Raw genomic sequence first — 22,712 nt, 5'->3', positions numbered from 1 at the left:
AATAATTTGAGTAAAACCTGTGAATATTTCATCTCTATAAATGCCTCTTCGCTACAAGCGTCAAAATGTCAGCCCCCAAATTAGGTTCATTGGAAGTTTACTGAAGCAACTCTACATTGCCTGTATAATATTATGATCTAGCTTGACATACCAAACTGCTGAATCTCAAGTAAACACCAGAAAAATTACACCAAACAGAATAGCAAAGCTTTAAAAAAAAGATTATCAATATCATAACACATTCACACAACTTCACAGCATCCCTTAAAATTCACAATTCATTTATATCCCTAAATATCCTCTAGTGGCAATAGAGGCATTATACAAAACCCTTGTGGCAAACAACATGTCTTGTAGTTTAAACACAACAGTTCTCAATAAATGCTCATTGGGGTAAAAGATTGAATTTGGAGCACTTTTTAGCTTCTTGGTACAATATTCAGATGAACAGGATATACACTTTTCCTCTCTTTTCTTATTTGATGTAAAGTAAGTTTGCCCTCCCATAGCATGAAATTTTAAAGAACAGAAAAATTAGCAATTTCATTCCTCTGGTGGCCAATTAAAGTTAACAGATAAACCAGATGCAATTAATTCTGAATTATTACTGTGCATTCTTTTTATAATGTAAATACTCCCTTAGCTTATTAACAATTCACAGACGTTATTATTCACTGCAGTGTCTTTTGATATCCGTGAGAAATATTTCAATATTTTAATCAAATATGTGTATGTGGCAGTGAAAACGTTGAGGAAATCAAGCCACTATGTTCCAGTTAAGTCACGATTAAGTTACCTTTTTGACCACCACACTACTTGTTGTTTTCTTTCTTCTTTTTATTTATTTTAAACTACTATTTTTAAAGTACCTCATTTGCAGGGCGCTTAATATTTTCAATAACTGCTTCTATTTAAACATCAGATGTGTTTCAAAACTGTAGGGTGGAAAGAAATGCTGAAATTTGGGGACACTTTTCTAAGTGCATAATTTATCATTTCTAAGCCATTTTAAGTACTTTGAACTACATTTGCATGAAATGCTACTATTCAAGTAAACCTGAACTATAACAAAATAACTTTGAACTACTATCAGATATGTAATTTCTCTTTTGCTTTTGTCAGTTAGACTTCATGTGCTTTGTGCATGTTTTTACTGTTATTTGAACAAATAAGTAGTTGAGGGCTCAAGCCAATATTTTCTTTAACCGTTCCACAAAAAGTTATGTTTTTACTGCTGGAATCGCCACAATATCAGAAGTGCAACTACATGACCGCCCAGAAACAACGTATTCTGACCTTCAATTAAATGTCAGTCAAGCCGTTTTATGGACCACTGCCAATACATTTTTTTCTGTGTCCTTTTTGCATACATGTGTGCAACACTTGTGTGTCCCATATGGCAGTGAGCCCGTCTGAAATGCCGTGATTGACGCCTGACTCTGAGCATCCGTTCCACCTCTTGCTTAGCGGAGCCTGTGCCAAGAGGATTAAAAATGGAGTCCTCTAGGGCCACGCCATGCCATCTGGACAGGGTTGATCTGGGAGCACGGTTGTCAGCCAGGACTGCTGAGTGTATAAAATGCTGCACAACTACACTCAAATACAGCTTTCAGCTTTTGAGAACATCTTTTTAAGGCTCATTTTCATGCAATTCAGCGTTTTCTTTTCCTACATTGCTTTCTTTTTTAGATTGTTTCCTCTGAGGAATGGAATGAATATTTATATTAATTAGATTTTTTACTTTCCGCTGACTTTTTGATTTTCATGGTCTGTTGTCTGACAATAAAGTTGTGATTATTGGCAAATTGGAGCAAATGTTCACCATGATGTTAAAGTTGTTTCCTATATCTTTAGATAAAGTTGATCTCTCTTTCAAGCATTTTTTTGCATTTTCATGGCCATATATCATAACTATTGAAAAGAAATAATAGAGAATAATGTATTTTTGCAGGTAATTGTAGAAAATCTGTAAATTCTCAAGAATTTCGACTGTACCGATTCGGAAATCACAGCAGAGGTTTTCAGTGTCATTTCAAGCAGCGGAAAGGAAGGGGAAATTGAATTGTGTTTCACTGTGAGCTCTGTCCATCTTCAAGACAGTCAAAATGAAATATAGAGAGGACTAAATGCTAATGCCTCAATAACCTTTTCCATAGAGTGATGTGTGCCACCTTTGATTCCCCTGCCTAATTTTAAAAGGTTAAAGCTGGTGGTTGCTCCTCAATGTGCCAGGGAGAGTCAAGATGACATCTGTGTTCCAAAAAAAGTCAAGTACAAGTGCATTAACTCATGCAAAACATGAAAATAAGGGAATTTAGGTCACCATCCGCGACAACTGCCAGACTTCAGAGAAATCCGTAAAGTTTTGATGTTCAGATGATGTAATTCTTTCTTTCCGTGGTGATCTCTGTTGGGAATAGAGGGGGAGGTGTTGGGTTTCTTTATTAGCTCTTTCTCTTTGAGAGGTTATGGTTAATAGCAGGAACCAGCTGATGCCTCTTCTTCCAACTGGATTCCCCAGACCCCCACCACAGACCATTCCCGTTACACCCACGTACTTTATTAGCTCTTTTATAGCCAGCACACATGTCATGACACATTTCTCAACCCCAACAACATACCCGTTTACACGCACCCTTTTGAATTACTGCACCCTGGAATACAGCCATTCCCTAATGTTTAGCATCTAACCTTAGCCATGCTCGAAATCTGACCTTGATACTAATACTAACTTCAACCCTAAAACCAAAACCTGACCATACATGCACATTAATATGTGCATGTATATATTAATATGGGTCTTTATATTCAATTAATTTAGACGTAAGTGAGGTCTAAACTCACCTTAAATCAACTGTAAACGCTTCTCTTGACCTTTGGACTTTTGTTTAGAGATCTTTAAAGCCATATATTGACAGATTTATTTGTTGACTGGGATGATCCCCAGCATAACCTTCTAAATCTACCCTAAACCTGACACCAATTCTACCATTAACACAAACTCAAATTATACCTTTTTAAACAACCCCTCATAATGTAACACAGAAATGCATGACTACATTCATACCATTTCCACATTATTGCACTACCCTTCAAGTCAAGCTGAAACTAAAATGGGTTTCAACGCATATAAATAGATACTGTCTGGAAGACATCCCTTGGGGCCTGAATTTAAAAGGACAAAAAGTGAAATAAAAGTGGTACCCAACGGTGACAAATACAATTTTGTTCATCTGCTAGCAGGGTTGCCATTGGGTATCTACGTACGTAGATGGAGAACCAATTTGCATAATCGGTGTAAAACCAAAACATTAAGCATTAGCATAAAGCAGTAACTGTCACTTGCCTACTGCGGCGTGAAGGTAACACTCGCAGCTAACACGGCATCACATGGAAACCAAAGATATGTAGCGTTTGGGCTGCATTAAGTATTTTTTTGTCTCAGAACATGGCTAGCAGAACCTGATAGCAAAATATATGTCAACGTATACCTGTTATTGTTATAGGCTACATAGCTAGTCAGCTGTAGCAGCCTAAACAGCTGTGAACCTTAAAGGGGACCTATTATGCTTTTTCATATTTTCTGGCTTATCTATAATGTTACAATGTCAGATGCTAAATGTGGTCATCTACAGGAGCATCTACAGCTTGTTTCAGACAGATGCTGAAATGAGGGCCTGCATGAAGTGCCAGTACAAGATTCTTTTTTTGAGCTTGAATCATGCAAAGCTGCCATAGAGGAGTCACAGAACTACAATATAGGGCTGGAAATGCAGTATAATAGGTCTCCTTTAAAGGCTTATTTCCAGGTTCAGATCACATTCAATGTGGAGCAGGTAATAATGTTACATCATACAGCCCCACTTCTTTGCCACCAAAGCTGTTGTCTGCGATTTGGCATTCAAGTAATAGTTGACGGAACAAGTCTCTTTACATTACACACTCTTCCCCTTGCTGGTTTAGCTGTCAGTGAAAGAATAATGGACCCTCACACCACCGCACCATTCACTTCAATGCCCAACACCCCCAACCTTCCATAGGACATTACTTATATAGATATATCAAAAAGAAAAAAATGTTTTCCAATCATTCTTTCCTCACTTCTTACTGCAGAGAGTGAGAAATTCTCTAATTTCAGTTGGACCTTAAAGGATCTGCAAGCACATGATCTCTGGACAAAAGAAGCATCTCCAAGTGTCTCCCTGATTAGAACATCCCTGGTGACCACTGCACACACCACTGACTTTGTGTGTTTGTGTCACTGGGGGGTTTGGGGGTGGGGAGCTTGCTATTTGGCTCTAATCTGCTTGATGATGAAGATCCCCCAGTGCTCAGGGGACCTGACGAAAGGGGGGCGGAAGAGGGGGTTGCGCTACAGCCTTACGCCAATGCAATCACGACTGTCGCTCGCCACTGAGCCAGCACAAACCCTCTCACATTCTCTCTTCTCCTCTCTCTCTCTCTCACTCTCTTCCCAACGCACTTCCTCTCTCACTCTCCGATGCAGGCACACACACAAGCTTCTTTCTCTCACTTTGCTGCTCGCTCACTCGCTCGCGCACTCGCTCAGTCGTCATTCTGCTACCACACAGACACGCTCCACTTTGGTTCAGCTCCGCATGTATTCTCCAGCTATTCTGAAGCTGTTGTCTCTGTAACTTGCGAAGCGCATACAGTCGCAAGCATCCGTTCTGTTCCAGCGTGGGCTCAAACTGTACACAGCGAGTGGGATAATGAAAGAAAGGCTCCACAGAGGAAAGCAGGGTGAGAAAGGGAATTAAAAATAACGAGTAAAAGCAGCAAAGGAGACAGTCTGCTCTTGCAAAAAAGGTGGGAGGACAGTTTGATTCAGTGACTCTTTGGATTAAACTGACTACGTCTCTGCTCTAAAGTGTCCCACTAAAGGTAAGTGTATTCTCTTTGTGTGCGTAGGCATTTCACATGTACCCAAGTTTTTATTTTTATAGAAATTAAAGCAGATTTCCAGCAACTCCTCTGTTAATTGGTTTGTGCAGTTAATGATATACATTTTACAGCTTGTTGACAGAGCTTCAGGTAACAGAACGTGCTTCAAATGTTTATGTTACTGGTATCATTCCTTCTGCAAACACAGTTACTTCTTTCTAACAACTGTGATGAAATGTGCTTCAGGTGTGCCCTTGACAATGCTTTAACCAATGGAGTTGTGAGAAATTACACTGCTGGTCAAGTCAGAGGACCGCAGACACTTCGGTAGCTGTGTGTTTCTTGTGCTTCCTGCCTTGGCTTGTAGCGAGTGGCAGTAAGTGTCAATTTAAGCAGAATGTTTCACATGTGAGGAAACACTTCACTCTGAATGTGCTGACCCCATTTGTACGTCTGAGTTATTTCAGTTCATCTAAATATGAAAGGTATGTAGCTTTTCAACTCTGTGTTGGAGGGTGTTCAACACAGATTATCACACCATTTCATGTCAAGTGGCTTTGGCAAGTTGATCTAAGCTGCGCGTAAATAAGGCACCAAACTAGAAACCTGTTTAATCGCATGTAATTTCTGTTTAAAATATGACTATAATGAAACTAGGAATTCTATAAATAGTCTATTCTGCATGGGAATGACAGCTTCAAGGACAGTCATATGTATTCTGTTTAAATGCAACAGATCGTGTGGTATCTGTTTACACAGTGCAGTGCTAATGAAATTGTTTTCAGCGGAGAAAAAGAACACACAGGGTCTGATGGCTCAATCACAGGCTTGAGATTATTCCTTTTGTTTGTCCATAGTGTATATGAGCAATATTAGTGGATAAGACCATTCTTGTGGTGTGGAAAGGGATTAGAGACAACAATCTGAGAGGATATCAAAGTGGCTTGCCAGAGTCTGATTTGCTGAGAAACATGGGATCACAGATGCAACCCTTGCCCCCATTCTGCAGCAGCAGATGCTTATTCAGATGAGCTGAAAAGTAAATATAAGGACACAAAATATAGAAATGTACCATTGAGCGAAGCTGAGCTACTTCTGCTGTGAACTTATACATTTGATTGTTACATCACCAGTCCCACTGCAAGTTGTCATAACATTAAATTTGCATCTCTTCAAATCTTAGAAGGCACAAGCACGGTGTTGCATCAGCTGCATTTAGAGTCTGAGAAATCCAATGACTATCGTCACTTTATGGACTATGGACTTTTCAACCAAAGTGCATTGCTATTATTACACCAGAAATAATGCAGATTACTCACTTCCCAATCTCAGTGTGTCATTATTTCAGTTTGACTGAAGAGATGCCTTGTGAAGCACATGTTTTCAAATCTTCACATAAAGATTATGTTAAAAAAAGCTCTTGCTTTCACTACTTTAAGCACATCTAATGTAACTCACTTTAGTGTCCTCTTATCAGCATTCAGCTGAAAACACCTGCTTTGGAATAATCAAATTACGCTCCAAGGAGTCCACTTCCAGAGGAAAAGAGGAGCTGTTCCCTTTGAGTACACAGAGGCTACTGTGCAGAAAATGAGCATTCAGGGCATGCAGCCACCAACCACTCAGGTATTATAACTGCATTAGAGGGGATAAATGAAGAGACGCACAATATACGTGTGGTATATTAAGTGATGACAGTGAAACTACCTGGTCATGACAAAAATGTAACCTATGTAGTGTCAGAGTGAAGTGGAAGAAAGTGTGTTTCAAAACGTAGTTAACCTGTTGACTAGCTTTTTACAACAGAATTAATATAAGGATTCTGTAATGTGCTTACTGTTACAAACGTTGCACGCATTCAACGCTGTCCTTGAAATGTGAAGCTCGTCAGCAAGGACAGGATGCAGCATCCCATCATATTGTATTATATTGAATAATGTTAGATTGCCTTATTTCACACTGTGCCCCACAGTCTTTGCTTTATCCAGAGTTTCAATTCTTGTTGTCCAATGACATTAATTAAGTATGTGCAGTTTTTAAGCAACACATTTAATTATATCACATTGCAATCAAGTTTGATTAGTTTTTAGGATTTAGGATTAATTAAACTCAACCTTGTGTCAATAAAAAAAACATTGCTTTAGTACAAATAATGACAATGTTTTGGTGCAAGCTCATAATTACTTTGGTCACAACCTGTACACTGAACCATGCACCATCACTTAACACAATGTGCATCCCATCATATTGGCCCATTCTTCAAACACATCTACCCTAAGTGTTTTAAATGCGTCCATGTACATTTTATGGAAAGCCTGAGTGCTTCACAGTAAATTAAAGTATGTGTACAGTAAGCTGTTATCATATCTTAGCATCCGCTGCACTGTTGGATCAGAGTGAGCTGTTATTTATGGATGGTCCCCAGCCTTTACCGTAAGCAGAACTACAGTGATCAGTCATCTGGATATGCCACCTATCAGTGCATTTTTAAGTAAGTGTCCATCAAGAGCCTCGGGCTTGAATAGAATCAATACTTGAGATTATTTGGAGCCTCCATACCCTCTTTACCTTGGGCTCTTCAATCTCCGCCCCCACTCAATGCACTCATTTTGACATCATTCCGCTCTAAATGAGGTGTGTCCGAGTGTGCGTATGTGAATCTGTGTGTGCGTGTGTGAGAGAGAGAGCGCGCATGTGAAAAGGTGTCTGTGTGCATTTCTGTAGCAGCATAAGAAGTGTCAGAAACTTGCTTGTACAGTTTAAAGCATCTGAATGCTAATCAGTGGATTTGGTTGTTCTGTCTGCAGTCTCAAGGCCAATTTCAGATGAAACTATTGTGCTTGTATGATGAACGTGCTTTGTGTCAAGCAGCAATTTCTCCCACCGCGAGCTACACTCTGCCAAGACCCCTGCAAACCTCTAAGACAGGGCTCTCCCTGGCTCTCAGACAATCATCAGCAAGAGTCCTAAACATCTCAAATTAAAGTCTTGCGGTGATGGATGACTTTCAGTCTCCAGGAGATATTGCGTACGCTTGTGCTCTGAATGATGGGCAACTCCTCTTCACTCCACTTAGCAATTATTTATATAGATTTGTCTCCGTTCATTTGTCAGCGTTTTGGACATGTGTTTCTTCCTCTCTGTGGCAGAATACTCAGCAGAGGAAAAACCTCACAGTTTCTCCAGCCTACTGCTGCTGAGGCTTTTTCTGGAGAGCAAACAAATATAACTGTCCCCGTGGTATACCCGTGTTGTTTGAAGTAATTGTGAAAATAGAAGGAGGAAGGATGCAGTTACCTGAATATACCATTTCATTTCAAGGACACAATTGTTTTACCCTATGAACATACGTTACAGTGAGCTGAATATGGTGTGCTTTGTGAAATAAAAGTCCTCTCACATTTGGCTGTTTGTGGAGAGTTTGAACATCGATTATTACTCATATCTGAGCACTGCTGTGGCTTATCTTAGAATGGCCAGAGTTGGAAGAGGTAAAGGAAAATGACAATAGTTATTTGAAACATCAATGCCATTATTAAGCTTCTTTTTTTTTTTTAGCTTTTTCACAATCCCACTCGAATGCATTCCCATTCACAACAATTTCCTTTGAAAATGTTTTGAGGTAACTCCAAAGTAAGGTCCTTTTGTTATGTTACCTATTTATTAACTTTCTTTCATACATGTTTTGAATACTGCAGCGCAAAGTCTTAAAATAGCCAAGAGAGACCCTCGGGCAGTTGTGCCTTTGAATACATTTGCGCCATCCCTTTGAGAAATTCACTACAGATTCTCAGTCAACAGTGGGCAGGAAGGGTGGTGGTCATAAAAATCACTGGAGGCCATGCACAGGCACGAGTATAAGTGGATGATGGAGGGTTTTTCTTTGCCAATGCCTTTACTCTCCTATTTATGAAGTTGTTCTTTTTTGTGCCTCCATATTTGGTGAGCATTAAATAACAGGATTCCATTGCTTGCCAGTGTCAGAAAGATAGGCAATTAGCGGGTTATATATGTAATCCCCATCCTTCGCATTTGTGATAAAATGTTCTCATCAGGATCAATTCAAACAATAAACAGACATCTCTGGCTGGACTCAACTCTATAAACCTTAAGCACAACCTCACCAGCCCCCAGCGGCAACTTGGGAAAGATTTCCTGTCACAAAAGTGAATGACTATTAGTTTACTGACCCTAGAGGCAGAGGGAGATTGTAATGATTTCTAGAGAGGGTGCTGGGGGGCCTTTCATTATTATGGGCTGAGCAGCATTGTAGAACTCCTGCTGGAAAGTGTGAGGTAGAAATAGACATGGGATACTCCATTCTGGTAAACTGATTATATTTCTTTGGTTATAATTACAGATGTAGTACTATTTATGGATGTTGTCATTAGGTCTTTACTTTTTATGATTATCAGTTTATCCGTTTAATCTTTAATATGTCAAAAAGGGCGACAAATTACCAAGAAAGCTAGCGATATCTCCAAATTGCCAGTTCTGACCAACCAACAGTCCAAAACCCAAAGTTATTGATAATTGTTAAAGAGGTTATTATGCTCATTTTCAGGTTCAAAATCCTATTCAGGGGTTGTACCAGAACAGGTTTACATGGTATAATTTTCAAAAAACACCATATTTTTTGTCATACTGCACATTGCTGCAGCTTCTCTTCTCACCCTGTGATGAAGGCTTCGTTTTAGCTATGGAGTGATCTGGTCTCAAAATTATCTTTGTTGGGAGTTGCACATGCGCAGTTCCTAGTTAAGGACTACTAGCCAATCAGAAGCAGAGAAAGGCGGGTCAGCAAAAAGATGGTAAACAGCTTCGATTCAGCTGCAGGCTACATGTTGCCGACCAGGTTGCCAATTTGGACTGGAGCAAGAGTTTCAGAGTGGTGAGTTATTAATCTGTAACAAAAGTATCTTTCATCCATAAAGTTTTAACTGAGCTCCGTCTCTACATCACAGTAACAACTTCATGTCCATTGACTGCCTGGACGGTAGCTAGTATTTGGAAGGGACAGGAGAGGTGTGCTGCAGCTCAGTGTTTTTCCACCAGTGTTTTTGAGGGCGTATCGGACTAGACATTGTGACGTCACAAGAAAGGGAAGTAAAGGCTGGAATACAAACGAGCTGTTTTCAGGCAGTTCAGAGCAGTGTTTTCTGTGGGAGATGGGAACTTGCTTTGGGGTGGACTTTGGGCTTTTTCACTTTGCAAACCTGTTACATGCATAAAAAAGTATATAACTCATAAAAAATATATAAGTCAATAAAGGAGAGGGAAAAAGCCAGAAACCATAATACCACCTCTTTAAGAATCTGGAACCAGTATATTGACATTTTTTGCTTGATAAATGACTTAAACAATCAATAGATTATCCAAATCATTGTGTGTTTTTAAACAAAGTCATAATTTCTATAAAACACAATAATGATATTGAGATATTTAGATTTAACATACAATAATAAAAAATATAATTTTTCTTAAGTCTGTGATGTAAACCATCTGAAGGACAAAGCAATGTTTGTGTTGCACACATGTAAGAGGTCTCGAGATAATATATGTAGCAACTGCTTTTGCGTTTTCCTCTTTTCAAGAAGTCTCTGCAATTAATTCTGTTCTCTACTGTATGCCACATAAAATTTTCACTTTTATTCATCCACGTCAAAACCCATCTTCATTTCATTAAAAGAAAATGTGCTCTTTAAATCACATCATTTCCCAGTGCAGCAGACACCACCTTCCTGTGAAGTACCTCTCACAAAATATAACATTTCACATTTTGCTTAACACACTTGAGCAAGTTATCCTCCCTAGCATATAGACTAATTTAAATGCAACCAATGCAGCATAAATATTTTAGTCTATTTCACATTAGTTCAGTCATCCTATCAGTATCTCACACCGAATTCTTGTATAATTTCAGTTTTGGATAGTGTGGCACACACAGTAGAGGGTAACTTATTCTATAAAGATAGTTTAAGAGGAAGGGAAACTCCGCAACATTACAGTTATGACTGACAGAACAAAAAGGATATACACATTGGGAAACAGTAAGTTACAGTATCGGAGGTGTAATTTGAAGTCTGAGTGCATAGAATGACTTGGAAAGGTGCTGAAGTTTAATTTTAAATATTTATAGATGGAAGTCGCTCCTTCTGGTATCTCCTCCTCTTATCATTATCATGGCAAAGAGGAAAATTACATCATAACTTACTGGAGAAGAACAGAGGTTGAGCTGCCGCAGCAGCAGCCGTTTGATACGGCAGGATGGCAGCTAACTACAAAACTCAGTTGCACTTACTCATGAAATATCAGCCAGCTCATTTTATATCATCATGTTTGGAATGCGTACTACAGTTACACATCCACTTAGATATCCATTGTAATTCAAATCTTTCCTATGGACAGCAGAGAGAGTATGCTGATGATGTTATAGAGTATTTTATAGAGATATAGAGTAGTTAGCTATACCAGCAGGTTTTATGTGATAGTTAAGGTGGGTGGATCTCTTCCTTCTGAAAATTTGCAAATGCACCTAGGGGCAGGCAACAACTAAATGTGGTAGATTCGGCATAAAAACACAATACAGTTGTGGAAAATGTGGTAATGTACCTGCGGTTAACATTACCCGCAAAGAGCGAGCATTAATTTCAAACCAATCAAAAAAATTTTTGTTGGAGCAAAACAATCGGCACTGTGACTCTAAACTGCGGTCTTAGATGAGAGCGTAAGGACAAAGAAACACTTCCCTCTGTGTTCATTCACGCTTATCTTCCAACAAATGCCGGAGTGGAAAATGTCATTGAGGAGATAGGGGGACATTGTCATCCGTTTCTTAGTTTACTATTCAGAAGAGTGCCAATTTAACATAAAATTGCCCATTCACCCCCCTTTGCACCTAAATCATTGTGACTCTTAAGGACATCTTTTTTGTGTACTGGGTTTTTTTCTTTACTTAACAGCTTACTATTTCAAACAGGGTTGGTTCCTTATGCCTTATATAAACCATGAACCTGGGGAGTGATAAAGCATTGCACTTCTTCCATTAAATAGAATAAGAAATCATCTTGACAGACCCTAGATCTTGGCCTGGGTGAGTCTTCTTATGAACAAGACTTCCTCAAGGTCGGGGCGATCGTACTTTCCTCAGTGTATGCAGTGCCTGTGATGAATAGGACGCGGTGTACAGGGGAGAGGAAGTGAGGGACGGGGGGGTGAAGATTCGGGGCGAGGGAGGCGTTAATGTATTGTGTTTACCTGTAAATAGAGGCCACAGAGAGTTGTGCGTTTCTCAGTTGTGACTAAGATGAAAGAGACAACAAGAGCCGAGCGCCTTTTTAATTGTTAATGCCACAAGTTTCAGGGGAAGACATAAAACTTTGGCTAATCCAACAAGTCACAAAATTCTCTACTACAGCAAATATGTTGTTGTGGCCTTTAATACATTTAAATAACCTTACCATTTAAGGACTTTTGCGACAACAAAATATTTTATTTATAGTCACATAAAGTCATAACTTCAATTTTATCAATTGATTAGTATATTTTTTGATCAATTAAAAGGTTTGCCAACTTTATTTAAGGTTTGGTAAGCTTCACTCATTTTTAATTATAAAGACACTTTCAAAATGGAATTTACACTAAAGTTTCAATTTAACAAAAGTGACACATTGAGGAGACCTACTGTAAAAGTGCAGTATGGAATACATGAAAAGGTCGTGGACAGTGTAAGATGCAATTTACAGTTTACTCATTCAGCACAGTGAAACAGGTCATAGGTAGTCTGAGATGCAAACCATTTAAACACAGATTGCTGTCAAGAAGACCCAGGCTCTAGTAACGTTTTTTTAGATCAGATTTTAGAGTTACCATGAGTTACCATTTTTCTCACCTGAAAGTGAGTGAGTACAAAATATTAGACATTACAAGAAGGAGGCCTTACTATGGAGAGCAGAAATATCTTTCTAGTGTGCTTCAAAGAAAATAAGAAGGAGAGAACTGTATTTCAAAAGGAGAGGATTGGAACAGACAGAGTTGGGATTTTGACAAACACACTTCTTTGGTCAGTGCAACAGAGATGAAAATATGGCAACAGCATCAAACAGTCCACCTTGCCTTGAACAAAAACTAAACTGGTTGGCGTAGCTGGTGCCAGGGCCCCAATATGGAAGTGAAGAGAAACCAAAAAGTACAATTGGACTGCATAAGAGGTGCTACAAGTCTGTTTTAGTCAATGCAGTAACACATTTTCATCATGTTTCTGTAGTGGAATATAGATATTGGGTGATAGCTGACAGACATCACGACGTTGAGCCGACATCGTGATTGTAACCCCCCCCCCCAGCAAAAAATAATCTAAAATTTTCACGTTATACCACCCTTTGAAATCAGGTTTGTATGACCACGAACATTCTTATTATTGTTTTTAAGTAGCCTGTGCTTTGCATTTGCCTCGGAATTCTCTTCTCCCCACACTCACACACACCTACACCTTAGGTAAACACCCTGGCTAGCCCCACCTCTCTCTGACTAACTCTCCTCCTGTCTGCTCCATTTTCTGCATCAGCATTATGTTTTATAAAGTAGCCTTAAAGACTGAGAACTCATCTTTTTTCCGTATATTTCCACCAGCGATCCGTTATCACGGCAGCAGGTGAGCCGCACGTCGGCTTATTAATGTCGCAGCCTATCAAACAACTGAATCCAACATCTGCACCCTGTGTGTTCAATGCTGCTTTACCTGGTCCATAAAAAATCCACCGCAAATTCTGTACGAGAACACATGCACATAAAATGATATCTGCCCACTTGCGCGTGCCTGCGTACCCAATGACCTCGTCCATACCCATGTTTCATTGCAGACATCGTCTGATGGAAATTTTGTAGACATCGCCCAACCCTAATAGATATGAAACGTGTGGCTTACATGTAAACCTAGATCAATGATTTTTTGAAACTTGTGTGTGTTTTGTGTCTACATACGTGTACTGCAAAAGGTGCTGCACCTTTTGCAAGCACCATATAAAATTATCCAGCTTTAATGCAGATTCAAAACTATCTGAAAAGTGTATTTAAGAATTGACACAACATCACCTCCATAGGCTCCCACATAATATAAAACCATTACACTGCACAGTATCATAGGTCATGAAAAGTCATGGAGATATCAAATCTTTTAAATACCTTTAAACAGTGTTGTCCAGCGCAGTCTGGAAAAGAACTATCAGTGAAAAGTGCTATGTGTTTGCTCAGTTCTAAACACTATTTAAGTGAACACATTATCACAGGAAAGGCCCTCGTTCTTATAAACCTCCACAGTCTCAGTTTTAATTTTCTTGTTCTGAGCAGAACAATGAGTCAGAGGAAGAAAAATTCCAGACAAAAGCCCAAAGGCTTGTAGTTCTGTCTTTGACTGCCGTGGCCAAGCCTGATGAGAAAGGGTCCTTTGACTTCATTGTGTAGAGCATAAACAACAATTTGCCCTGAGTCTTGTCTTACTTGCACAGTGCTCTTGTGCAAGTAAGGCTTCCGCCAGTCAAATCTACACAATCCACTGGACTGAAACACCAACTGTTTGGTGGACTGCCAACACCAACTGTCATGCTCAGTAAGCATTGACAAAAGTAAGTTGGTAGATGTCCTAATGTAATTTTAGATCTCCTAATTCTAAGATCTCCTTAGAACCACATTAAAATTTTCGTTAAAACCTAACTAACCTGAGCTATGCTATTCAAAGCAATAGATGTCTACTAGCAGCTATGTACAGCGTGCTAACCCCGACAACTCGGCGGTATTCTAACGTTATCATAGCTATCCTTAGCTAGGCTCCTTATATGCTTTTAACTCATTTGAAGGTCTCCGACATTGACAGCGTTGTTAAGAAAATAGATAGACTAACTTCTCAGAGTTTACTTGAATGCATCAGTTGTTCTATATACACACGGCTCCATTTCCGTTTGTGAAGAAAGAGGGAGCTAGCAAGCGAAAGTGCTGAGCAACTCTATAGTATATAGCATGTGGCGGTCAGCGTTGAGATTGTGATGTGTCTCCACAAATGAATCAATAAATGGGAAACAATGGGTGCAGATTCTATAGACTATTTTTATGTTCTCTTAGTTCTGATAGTGAGTTAGTTACAATCGCCTTAATATCGCCGCATGAAAAACCAATCGTTGATAGCCAATCCAATCGCCACAAGCCTAGTGTATATTGGAACTAGAGAGGTCTCAGAAATGTGTCGGGAAGCCGTTGTGATGAGTCCTTGAGAAATTCACACACAACAACGACTGGCGACCGCCGATTTATTTCGGATCACATTCCTGATGGTCGCCGAGCGGCAAATCGGGCTAAAAATCATGTAGTGTGAACTAAGCTTAAGGATTTGAGAGGCAATCTGTTGCCTGTTAACTGAACAAAGGAGATGCATAAATTAAACAGTGGTGTTTTACAGTGCTTTAAAATGTTCAACATGACATTTTTAAGAAAGTAATTTTAATTCAACACTATCTCTAAAGTTCAGACACACCGATCGATTGGCCAGTGATCGGAATCGCCCAGTTTTCAGCTTTATCAGCCATTACCGGTAACTGCAGGATCTATGTTAGTATTTTGCAGAGAGACACAAACATAGAGGTCTTATCTGGTATTACGTTACAAGACACTGACACGGTGGATCTAGTACAAGCATGAACCAGGTAAAGCAACAGTGAACATACCAGTGCAATGTAATTCAGCGTTGGTCTTAGTCGTCTTCATAGGCGATGTCATTAAAAACAGGCCTCTTCCAAAAATCCAAAACACAAGCAGTTTTTCTTGAACGACTTTATAAAGAATACTACCAATGAAGAAAGTCAACAGTGCAGACACAGACAGGCAGATAAAACAGAAAGAGGCGGGACAAGCTGGTGTGTCTGTGCAGCAGGAGACAGCAGTGTAGGTGTGTGCGTGTGTGTCTGAAGGGAAAAGCAAGGTGATTAAAGTAGTTTGTGAGTAAACACAAAAATAAAGAGAAGGTAAAATAAGGAAGTAGAATTAAAATGGTGAGATAAGAAATAACCTACTAAAAATAGGGTAATGTATTCTTTCAAATAAAATATACAACTCAGAATCAGCAGGGTCAGACTTAAAAAAACAAAAAATAATCTCAGTTATTTTAGTTTTATTATGGAGCACTCCTTTGATGGTTAATGCAGTCTGTCATGTGGCACATGTACGCATAATCCATAATGCATTAACTGTACATACACAGAAAGCAATTCAGAGCTCTGTGGTTTTCCAAGCTAATAAGGCAAGATTACTGATCATGGTTTCGATAAAAAAAAATGTATGCTGTAAACTTGAATATACTGGATAAAAGAATCACATGTAGCGTAATTACAACAAGCCCCTAGAAACTTCCAACAGGCATTTTACATTCAGTATAATCATTTACTCTTTCCTTCACTCTTGCGGAAAATAATTTACCTTCCACCTCAAAAAATACAATTAAAAACACACTGCAGATGTTTTGAGCGTGTCATGATCATGTCTCCACACGGTAATGCATGACATTTGGACATGTAGATATACAGATGATGCGTAATAAACTGTGTAAAAGAAAATGAAAAGGACAAATAACTGGGACATGTGACTCATTCAAGTAACACATGGATGATCTGTTATCTTATCATATGAGCACGGATTACATAATTAACAGTTGCTCTGGGGAAATCATGATTTGAGGCTTGAAGCTGCTGAGGGAAAAAAAGAAGCAGCATAGTGTCGTCACATTTAGACAGATGATGCCTCACAGTAGCTGCTCATCAACCCTTAATCAATTTTTTCCTCACTTCAAATGCACACAGATTAATTTTTTTTTATTTATACAGCAGACTGTTCCTGAGGCAGGATTGTCTGTTAAACTTTTTTTCCAGTATTTTATGAATGTAATTTTTTGGCATTAATAATAAACCAAATGGTATTCTTGTACATGTTGGGTCATTTTTTTTTATTAATTTTGCATTTCACAGTAAATCCATCCTATCCATCCATCCATCCATCCAATAATCTAGAATTCAAATCAAATTATAAACAATATTTACATTAAAGATTATTGATCTATTATTTAATAATACACAAGTGTAAACAGTGGCTGAAGTCAGAATAAATCAATCAGTATTAATTGAGACACTAGGTGAAAAGGATTTTCCGTATTTCATCACAGTATCAGATTACCTCTGCATACTTCACTGCCTACAATAAAAGGACAGATTTAAAAAAAATAATAAAATAAATTAAATTCACTTCAGCTCAAAGAATTGTGGATAAACAACTTCAATTTTCTGTGGAAGATTTCCCTCTTTTTAAGGAATTCACATTAACCTGCTCCAGTTTAAATACATGGCAATAGCTTTTCAAAGTTCACTTGCTAACTGGGAGTGAATAATGTAGAGGAGAAAAAAATGCAGAATGTGAAGTTATTCATAAGCCTTTTATAGCCATTGTCAGCATTAGACTCCATCTATTCAATATTTCAATACAGCTTGAAAAGAATGAAGTACAAATGCAAAGAGAGCGAGTGAGAAAGTTCCCTCCTATGAGACTTTTAAGGCCAGTATTGTTGCCACACAGACCAAAGATATTGCATATTATCTGAAATACAGAACAATCATTTCTAAAACTCAAGCCAGTACAGAATGAGAGGGGTGTTTGCATTTCTAAAATATAATGGAGGCATTTCAGCAAACATTTTGCCATCTCAGATTCAGCAGTCAACATTTTTGACTGTTAAATACAGGAGTTTCTATTGTCTATGATTTTTTAACAACTGGCTGTCCCTCCGTCTCAACATTGTAACACACACACTCACACAGGCAATGACAAATAGAGCTTTTAACACTGAGGAAACAAAGTGGCACAGACAGACCATCAGACAAAGAAAAGTAGTTTGTAGCTTTATAGCTTAAGCAGACAAAACATTAACTTCTGTGGTCTTCACCTTTCCACTTGGCACAAGGGACAAATAGGTTCCACTTTCACATCAGTGTGAGTCATGAAACCCATGTGCACCATCCCCAAATCCTCTTTACCCCAATTTTGTATGCTATACCATTATGCACCATTGACCCAGTGAGACAGAGCCATTGCAGAAAAGAGTCATTCTTAATCTAGGATATTGCTTTCTCATTATTCTCTCTCCCTCTGGCCTCCTGCATGATAACTGTTTGATTAAGGCAGTTATGTCACTTGAGAGCCTGAAAGAGCCCACCTTTTAATATTACCTGGCTGACTGATTATACCAGCACTGCTAGAGGCTAATAATGTTGAACTGTGATGCCTGATTACGAATGCTGATGGGCCCTCTGTGACAAAGTAGCCTTCAGAATTCTCAAGTATGAATCAATAAACAATGCAAATTAATTTTCCCAAACACCACAAACTGGATCTGACTGCCAATTCATTTTAAATGGCGAACACTCAGACTGACTCTGTCCATTTACCTTATTTGTTTAATTCCAAAGTAGTTTATTTAAGTAACAAGAGACATTATGGCAGCTGCCTTTCAAAAGGGCAGGTTTAATTGCGTAAGTCATCCTGAAAACTGGAATGTGAAGTAGGGGATGCACCGAATGTTCAGCCACCAAAATTAAATCAGTCAACAGATCAAAGAAATTTTACCGAACAATTACGCTGTCTTGTCGGCAGTTTGGAAACATTTTAAAAAGTCAGAGAACGAAAAACAATAATCGCTGTCACCAGTGCGAGCTGACAGGCAGGTTAGCGACTTTTTGGTTTCTCTCCTTACAAAGACAAGTGTTGCAGTAGGACAGTCCTACCTGAGAGAGGCTATGAAGTCTTCATATTATGCAATACTAGAACCACATACAACATTATTTATCAAACTGGGTCAGACTTGATGAATTTTGCGCAAGAAGTCACAGCCTCCGGTTTTCAAAATAAGGTGTCTGTACAGTATGGAAATAAGATTAACTGGATTAGATTCACAGAAAGTATAAAAACATATCACACATGTTCATTACAAGTAAATGGACACATTGGGACACATGGAAAGCACTGAGTAAAAAGCACATTTTGAGTATTCAATTTATGCAATGGTAAAAAAAAAATTGGCAAAATAATTGGAAAAGAATGTAAAAAACCTTGTACGGTATTCGGGAAAGTTTTTCATTATATTCAGTGTCGCTTCGGCCAAGAATTTCATTCCGGTGCATCCCTAATGTGAAGTAGGGGAAAAGTAGTAGTCCACTTCAGTGAAACCAAGAGACTTGTCGTACTTTCGAGAAGACTTTGATTAAATGCTCTGGGAATACTGCTCATGTCACTTTAATTAAGTGCTGAAAAACACTAGCGCTTAAGTAGCTTTCTGAATGTCGTTGAGGTCAGACCACTCCACTTATATACTGAGGCTCAGCTGAGGGTCCATTAGATTATCTGTGATTTGAGATGGGGGCTTGACAGCCTGAAAAAGAAATCTCAGGAAGGGGGAGAGCCTTGGCAGTCAAACTGTGTTAAGGGACGTAAAACTCTCAAAGGGAAAGCTTATCAGACAATACATAAAGATGACTGTAGTATCTTGTTATTTACGTATAAAATCGGTTTTCAGTGTCAGCCAAGCATCAGACTTATCTGCAGTACACTTCAGTGTGCTGATTATAAAATAAAACAAAAAAATACTTCCCTTTAATTAACACTGTCAGCTTTGTGCCTTATATTGTTTTCAGTAATCAGAGCCAGGTGACAGCAGGCAGTGGAAGTGGCAAATAAATGAGATCACAACTGTTTGAAAATGATAATCCCATAGACAGCCACCTCAAAGTCACTGCGCTCAAAGTGGCTCCTCTCCCATTTGCAAATAAGGTATCACAGGTTAAAGTGGACACTTTTGCACTTATCTGAGAGTTATATCGCCCAGCAGTATGATGTGCCTTGCTGCAAACATCAATAGCCTGCAGTGCAGATTGCTAAAGGGGAGGAAGATGAGATTCCATGAAGCGTATCGTTTTTATCACATACGGTGGTCACTGAGGGCCGCCTAAGGCAAAATCCTAAACACATTCTCTTCTGCTTGCATTCTTTTGATCTGCATTAATTAATTGGATAATTATTACACTAAATTTCCAGAGTGTTCAATGAGCATAATGGTCCATTAGTCTGTGATGATATGATAGGACCACTGAGCTTCTAACATGCACAAAGTCGCTGAAAAGCTCAGGGGCTCCGCCACTGGCCCCCCTTGCGAGTCTCATATGCATAATATGCCTCTGAGTAATGAGTGCTGTACGCATAATATGCTTCTATCTGATATTTACATTAGGTGCTATTCGTTTAAAATCAATAATATATATGTATATTTTTCTTAATAGTTCATGAGAAAGAAAATAAATGCATAACCAGCCAGCCGCTTTCGACCCCCCGGCGCTTTGTTTGTCATCTTACATTAATACTCTGCACACTGCGATACTCCACATTCACTCTCAAACTCTCAGACATGCACACGTACAGTATGGTACCAGATGCAGACGTTGATGAACATGAACATTAGGGTAGCACGACCATTAGCATAACCAATGTGATGATCATAGCTATACATCAGTGAGTTCCAACCCTAATGCTTTTTGAGTTTATCTTTGCGCTGATAATGAGGCTGAGCTTAATGTGACTCTCTGCCTAATAACCCATAACACCACGGCAAAAATATTTGCTTTTGTCTCTCTCTAGTTTTATTTTTGCAGCACAGTTGAGCAGAAAATGGACAACACGTAGGAGCAAAATGGAGGAGACATTAAAAGCAAGGTTAAAACAGAGCAAGTTGAGGAGGAGGTGAGGTTGACTGGAGGCCACAGCATGGTAACCTGTCTAAGGCTGATTCACTCCCCCCCCTTTGACAGAGACTGGAGACCAGAGAGTTCAACTGCATCATTTTAGGTTCACTGACTTGGCAAAATCTACCGTTTAATGAAATTAGGTCTAGAGTGCTTCGTCGGGAGGTTTCATTTCAAGGACATAACTCCAATAAAAGGAGAAATCAGCATTGGTTATATTGCTGATATGATATTCTTGGCCAAGCTTTCACCTCATGTTTTTGCATTTATTTTTCCATTTTAAAAATATGATGTTCCGTCTCTCAAAGGTTTTTTCTGCATGCAGACGCTGTGTTTGCATATAGGCTACATCTATGAGGAAGTTTGCACTCTTTTTAACAATTTTGTGCTCTAGTAAATAATTTCATGATATAGCAAAAAAGTCAGTGTATTTATTTAATATTTTTACAGCAACCCTAAATCAAGGAATAATTAGTCATTTCCCATTTTTATTTTCTTTTTAACGGACACATTTAACATGAATGAATGTACATTGAATTTGTGCATGTCTCAAAAAAGACAAGGCTCTTATTTAAATCAATTACTGTATGTACAACAATTCAGCGCACGTGGGAGACTTGGCTCAGTCTGAGCATGTTACTTCAACCAGCGCTCCATCATTCTGTAGTCTGTTTTCTCAACCATAAGTGCTAAACATGAGATTGTTACATAACACTAAGGACACAGTTGCCCAGTTGACCCAAGCAAACAGATTTGACTGTCAACAACTGAGGTTTCACAAATGTGTGGTGTGGCCGATTCTGCTTGCAGCCAAATGTTTTGGTTATTGAAACAAATTATGCATCGCCTTTGGAAGAATTGTCCAGCTGGACAAATTAGTAGACAGCCTGTCTGATAATGTGACAGCCAAATAAGACAACAAAAGAAGAAGAAATAGCTTCCAAACTTGGGAGGTAAAGTAGGGCTGATTAACAGGAGAAGACAGCTAAAAAAATACGACAAAGCAGAAAGCATTACAGCAGATGCACACTTAAGAAAGTGAAAACAACAAATCGGGCTCCTGGCAATTTTCAAATGTGGAGCCCTTTCAAGTCTTACCTCGGATCTTAGCCCTGATCTAACACAACTGACAATGCAAAAATAAGATCACTAGTGCAAGACAGACTTATTCTTCCTAAGGTTAACTGCCCTTAAATAGATTAGCTACCTTGCAAGGCTGGGATCTTCACTTTAAGCTAACAAATGTGTTTTTCCTGTGATGGGTGAAGTGACACCTTTTTAAATTTCTGTGACACGGAGAGATTTAAAAGGAAATAACGTGGTACGTGGTTTAACCATTGTTGATATGGACTTTCTCGTTGCTGAAACACAGGCCTCGACTTCACAGGACTACTAGAACTCCAATTGCAAATGACTGTAACATAGCAAGCAGCAGTCAGCAGTCAGTAATCCGATGTCTGGATGCCAGACCTCTCATTTGGGAACTCTGTATGATGTAGAATATAGAAAAGGCCAGACACCAAATGCATATGCCTATTGTTGAAGTGTACATCAATCACTGAATTAGTTTACATACATCAGTATTTTTTAAATCACTTCAGTAGACTCGTTGGTTTCAATGGAACTGTAGATTCACAGTTAAATTTAAATGGTATTTTCTGTGAATAACACTGCATGAATGTGACATTGTGTAATAATGATCATACCGATATGATCCTGAGTTTACCAAATGACACATAACATCCATTTAGAAATTGTTATCATTTTTGAATTAGACATTCATTTGGGCTCTGTTGCTCATAGATGAATCACCTGCACACCCTTGACTATTGATACTAAAAAACTAGCAGAATTGGAGTAGTTCACTGGTACTCATGATCCTGTCATTAAAGATCGCAGATGTGGTTAAATGTGTATGGTGCTAACATTTACTGGATAATGCCCTTAATCCAGTGTTCTAGCCTGTTAATTAACCCCCAGAAAAGT

At 38.8% G+C, this 22,712-nt stretch overlaps 1 protein-coding gene across 1 annotated transcript in view; it reads left to right on the top strand.

Moving 5' to 3' along the window:
* Nucleotides 1-4,458: 4,458 nt before the first annotated feature.
* Nucleotides 4,459-22,712, top strand: part of LOC119912725 (cadherin-12-like) — a 105,692-nt gene continuing 87,438 nt past the window's right edge. Inside the window, exon 1 of the mRNA XM_038732022.1 lies at nt 4,459-4,905. The gene's annotated coding sequence lies outside the window, so the exon portion shown is untranslated. The remainder of the gene's footprint in view (nt 4,906-22,712) is intronic.

The sequence above is a fragment of the Micropterus salmoides genome, unplaced genomic scaffold (assembly GCF_014851395.1).
Source record: "Micropterus salmoides isolate LMB-PRFRI ecotype aquatic unplaced genomic scaffold, ASM1485139v1 Ms_hic_scaffold_1, whole genome shotgun sequence".
Lineage (NCBI taxonomy): Eukaryota > Metazoa > Chordata > Actinopteri > Centrarchiformes > Centrarchidae > Micropterus > Micropterus salmoides.
Note: the sequence above shows the minus strand (reverse complement) of the source record. Positions and strands in the feature narration are given on the sequence as shown.